This window comes from Rutilus rutilus (genome assembly GCF_951802725.1).
Source record: "Rutilus rutilus genome assembly, chromosome: 4".
Taxonomy (NCBI): Eukaryota; Metazoa; Chordata; class Actinopteri; order Cypriniformes; family Leuciscidae; genus Rutilus; species Rutilus rutilus.
This window is the reverse complement of record NC_140212.1, coordinates 5152651-5158858: the sequence shown is the minus strand read 5'-3', so window position 1 is coordinate 5158858 and position 6208 is coordinate 5152651.

The following is a 6208-nucleotide window of genomic DNA, read 5'->3' as shown; positions in this document are numbered from 1 at the left end:
CTGACTGACTGATTGATTGATTCTAGTCATCCTAAATATATATATATATATATATCACAGCAAAACAAAATATTATATATTTTTTTCTGTTTTGTGAGATTCACTTTCTTAACGTTTCCTTGCTTGTGTGTGTTTGAAGAAAGAATATTCACAGACAGGATTAAAATATACAGAAATGTGTATAGAAATAGCCTAGTTTCTGCCACCACCATCCACAACATACACACACCCTGCAGACTTAATTTTTCCCTGATTAAGTCTATCATATTTTCTCAGCTCTGTTAAATGCAACATGAACATGAATCATAAGATGAATACAGGCTGGATTGGTAACAAGCATGCAACACCGGAGCCAAAATGAATTCCTCTAAGCTCCCCAGCAACAGACACCTCTGTACTGCCAGAGGTAGAACAAGGCAAAAGAGAGCAATTAACAGAGACAAAAAATTATAAGGACAACATGCTGTAATTATACTGTTAATGAAATAAATGGGTGAACATTTGGCAACACAATGCAAAGGTGTTCTGGGTGGTTGCTAGGGTGTTGGTAGGCTGTGCCAGGTGGTTGCTAGGCAGTTAAAAAGCTTTAAGTCTTTATGATATTCTTGTCTCTACATATGGTTCTGGTCAGGCCTAGTTTGATTCTTGCCAATAGTGGTCAATATTTTGTTATTACTAGCATCAAGTTAAGTGAATTTAGATTAAATATTGGATAAAATACGTGCCAGCCTTCCATACCGGAGATACCGTTTCGAATCCCGCTCGGAGTGTGTCGAATAGGACCGGTTACATTTGGTGCCGTGACCCGGATGGGAGTGAGGTTTGGGGTGTGAGTGTAACGGACACTATGGAAGTCAACTGCATTATAATGTCTATCACCCACCTTGTTCTCTAAATATTGGCATCAACCACCAATTATAAGTGTACTCAAACCCCTAACGCAATAGTAATAGTGATGCAGTGCCTATGCAAAGCAACATTAATGAAACGGTCATGAAAATGACACATCTCATCTTTAATGAAAATGGAAAGAGAGATGAAGACAGGAAGCCCGGGAGGAAGGGAGGGGTGCGACGACAGGGAGCACGGCACGTAGCAGGAGACAAAATCATGATGAATGAACACTGAAGAGAAAATGTGAATGAAGCCGCCAACACACACTCACCCACACATCCACACACACATGCACTCAATAAATGACATTCATTTCAGGCCACAGGTGAGAGAGTGACGCGTGGTAGATTTATATGATATGTGAGAGCCTCTACCTGTCAGATGTAATCAAGCGTGTGTTTTTTAGTGTGTGCGCGCATGGCAGGCACGTTGCGACAGACTCGTGGAATCGTAATCAAACTAGATCCAGCTAAACCGGCAAGACCACAAGCAAACACACACACATAATATAAAACACCGGGCATATCATTTCTGTATCCACAAGAGCAGCTGCAGATCGGAGCCCCAGCTGCGCTTGTGATGTAACGTCTATGTAAGGGCAAACAAGCAAGAAGAAAAATGAGTTCGAGGGAGAGATCGTGTTTGTAAATGTGCTTCAATTTGTGCTTCTAAAGCGAGGGCAGCGGCCCACGAGTCTTTTCCCCCTTTCCGAATGACTGGAATTTTGTCAGCAAGGCTCCACTACCTCTGTGATTTGCGTGAAAATAATGCATTGGAGTTTCCTAATGCTATTTATGTGTGTGTGTGTGAGTGAGCTAGACCACTGCTGAGAAAACTATATGTCAATATGCATCGACAAGAGCTCATACGGGAGGGAACAGAGCAGCGGTGATTGTCAGTCAATGACTCATGTGCACACAAACACACACATCCTCACTGGAGGGGCTTGTGTGCCGCTGCGTTCTCCTCTAGGGAACGCTTCACAAATTATACACATAGCATCCACTTATTACTGTCTAAACTGGAGAGAGAAATAGGCAGACAATGAGAGCTGGTTTAAAGAGGACAGGATTGAGTTACGATTAACATGGCCTCAATGAACGTTAATCACACAATGCATCTGAAAAAAATTATGAAATCATGTTTAAATACCAAAAGCTCAGACGAGAGGCGTATAATGGAAAAAGGGAACCATCTGTATTGGCTTTCACTGAAATTATTATCTCCTCAGACAACGTGGTGGTCCTCCAAATCTACTCTACATCCAAAAGTTTGGTGTCAGTAAGATTTTTGAGGGAGAAATTAATTTCTATTTCAAATAAATGCTGTTCTTTTGAACTGTTTATCAAAGAATGTTGCGTTTTGTGTCATCGGGTGGACTTTTGCTTACCAATAAACAGGAATTTCTCTGTCCAAGTAACACACTGAGACATATACTACTGACATTGTAACAATACAAAGCAGGTTAGAAAATAGGCGAACTTAAACTTTAATTGAGCCCCTAAATAAACCAAACTACATATAAGAAGAAATAATTCAACAATAAACATTTATTTAACATCTATTTTCAACATTTATTCAAAATTGAAATCTTTGATCAAAAATGCTTCCCCAAATGTGCTAACAAGTGCCATTTCCAGTAGTATAATTGCTACATGCAGTTAAATCTGGATTCAAGATTTAGGTGAATAATGTGCGTAGCTCTCTGGTGACGTCCTCCTTTCTGAAACATTTCCATTTCAGCACTTTCCCTGTCACCCATTAACCTGATGTCAATAAATGTTGCAGTTCATCATGAATTTGGTTATTCATGCATGCATCTTGGACACTTCCCTTTGTCTGACAATTCACTCCAAATTCGCTTTGTTACAGCAGTCTAAAGCGAGACTGATGATGTAATCAACTAGCAACTACTCAAGTGAGCATAAAAAGCCTTAAAAATGAGAATCAGAGGGTATAAAAACAGTCCTCATTCTCTAAGGACTGCATTATTTTGCAAATGCAAAACCGCTTTGCAAATCACCATTGGAGACACAATGGCTCGTTTCAATTATTTTCTGCTTTAAGTATTTGTAAGCGTTTTTTCCCGCAACGGATCGGTATTCCTTTTGATGTTGACGAAACTCTCCCTCTGCCAAAGGAAATTAAAGCAAGAGCAAAAATCCAGTGCAATTGATTGCCTGAGTCTCAATCTCTTGTTTAGAGCTGTCCGATTTCCTATTAAAACACAGGTGCAAACACACAACTTTGCATTAAGGAGAGGTTGTTTGTGCTCAGCATCCTTTAAATGTTTTATTGCCTGTTCGATACACTGGCACCATAGAACCAACAGCAACACATCGCCCTGAAAATACTCACAAATGTGACTACAGTATGCGTATCTCTCACCCCGAGCGAGTGTATGTGTGGGTGTGCGTCAAACTATAAGCCTGGTTTGGACGTGTTTTCAAAGTCTCGCGCACACACAGACAGAAAGATAATGCTCTGCTTCTCATGTTAAAAATAAAAGTTACATCCCTGCTAGATTAGGTGCACTTGCTGAGATAATCTCAGCACAGCGCCAAACTACTTCTTCTTTTCTATTTGACCCCCACTCAGATTAACAGATCAGCAGCTGAACCTGACAGAAACAATTTACTGGAAGTTTTTCTGGTTAAGTAGACAGGAGCAGGAGGAAACCGGACAGTCAATTAATATAGGCTACAATATATTAATGAGCACCAATAATAGCATTTTAAATGCTATTAATCTAATTTGGATGAATTTTGAAGAAGGTAATATTAGAATAAAAGTACTAAAAATATATGTTACTAGAAAGTATCAGGTGACCAGGTTAATTTTCCTAATTAGGGTTCAGACAGAGGATCATGTGGATTAGTGAATGTTGGATTCCCCCCAGGAGTGCATGTACTTCCTACATAGACGATGAGATGTAGCTGCGGTTGAGATCATGTGATCGCATGACAGGTAGTAAATATAAAATATATAGTTTAATCAAAGTCCTTCTGCGCAGAAGGTTATGCTGACGCAGGAGCTGTGAAGATTTAGAGTCAATGCACAAGCACACATACTCGCACTAGAAGATTAGATCATCTCAAAGACACATATGCACACCCATCATGATTTTAATAGGGTTTCTTGCCACAGCAGCCGTCACAGTCAGGGTCTGAATATGTAGTAAAAGCTATTACATGTACTGTGTGGTGCTGAATTCCCAGGCTAGATGCTGAATAAAACAAATAAATCCAGGGAAGATATGATTTAAAACAACATAATCTGCAGGAGTATGCTGAGTTTTGAGGGTACAGACGCTATGTCTTAGCTTGAAACCATTTAAGTTGTCTACCCCAACGATGTATCAACCAAACCCTGAAGCTAACACAGAACCCATTATTTATTAACCACCGACAATTAATCGTTGCAATTGGTTTCTTTGCCTGCAGCGATCAATACTCAGCACCGCAAAAAGAAATTGAAGTTGAAAGCATCAACAGCTTCGGTGTATGTAGGGCAATCCAACCACTGATCCGTCAAATTTAGACATTTGTGAATGCATAGTGGACATTAATTAGATGTTCTGATATCCACCGAAAACATGTTTTTGGAATGTTTTGAAAATATTTCCCAAACATTTGGAATGTTCGGATCAGATCAAAGTACCCTTCACGGTTGTTGCTAGGAAACCTTGCAGCTGTAGCGGTGAGATGCTTTATTGATCTAACTGTCCGAAATAATGTATCGCCCTTCCTTTAGTAATGGCAGGGGATTTGACATCCATCTGTTCATAGCTAAAGATAAAGAGCCATTCAGTGTTTAACGGGAAAGCCTTTCTGCATACTGTATTTCATGCTCCCTGAGAAACTATGGCATATCATTTCTTGATTTAATCACAGTGAGTGCATTGAAATATGAGACTGGAGCTCTGATCCAAAACCTAGTGCGCTGCCTTGCTGTGTCTACTACCTAGCTGCCTGTCTTCTCAGGCAGCATACTAACTGAAATGAAAAAAAGTGGTAAGGATTTGGTAAGTGGTAAGGATTTACTTCTGCTCGATCTAACCCATAAGAATGACTTTTGCTGGAGTAATCTTATTGACAGATAGATTAAGTAATATATAAATAAATAAACTCTGAAAAAAAGAACAGGACAGGGTTATTTTTGCCTGACCTTTCCCTTTCAGACGAAAGAGGAGAATCATGCGTGGTGATTTACTAAGGTTTGCGCTAGTCAAGTCAGTTTGCGCTAATTTGCCCTGTTCAGTAAATCTGGCCCTGGGTATCAGAAATGAGTTTTTGTGTGTGCAATGCATGCATACACTGTAAAAAATTTGTAACACTCCCAAATCAAAAATTTCAATTGACCGATAACATCTAAATTTTTTAATTGGCCCAAGTGAAAATCTGTACATTTAATTTTAGAATTTACAGAATTTAACTTGGGCCAATTGAAAAATTTAGATGTTATCGGTCAATTGAAATTTTTGATTTGGGAGTGTTACAAATTTTTTACAGTGTATCCATCAGCCCCATGCTTCAAATAAGTTCTATTGTTGTGTGACACACTAACAGTGAAAAAGTTTATAATGGCGTGTGATTCATGCTGACACTCATCTATGGCCGTTGGCACAAATACAAGTGTGTGGGTGCGATTGACGAGGTGTGATCAGAGATGTGTGTGTGTTTATGTGTCTACGTCTCCCTAAGGTCGTGACTCATTTGACGACCAGTGGGCTGCAGAAGCCTGTAATTTCAGTAAAAAGCCCTGAGTCATAGTCATAGAGCTGCACTAACACACACACGGCAAGATGAATATTTGGAGGATTGTTCTAAAATCACTGAAATCTGATCAAACACATTCGCACTCAATGCCCACCTGTGTTAATTGAACGTTTTTTTTTTGTAAGGCAAGAGGATCATGGGTAATTACTAAAGCCAAGGTGTCATATTCTCTTAAGCACAGTGGCTTTGGAGCATCAATTCAGCGTTAGCGTGGTTATGAAGTGATGATCAACCTATTGACAGCAAGTCTAGAAGAGACAGACGTGTCGTGAAACAGACAGATCTGTGAGGGCCAGGAAGACATGAGGACACTAAGCGCTCATGGGGGATGAGGAACGGAGCTAGATCTGCACAAAATAGCACAGTAAAAGAACACTCACTCTGGCATTGCTCGTACTCTTTCTGAGATATTATCCAGGGCAAGCCCAAAGGACCATGGGTAATTACACGTCTTATTATCTTCTCATTCTGACTGTGCGCTCCCTCCATTTCATCACTGCAAAATCCTACTTTTCTCTTTCCTACTGCCTACTTGC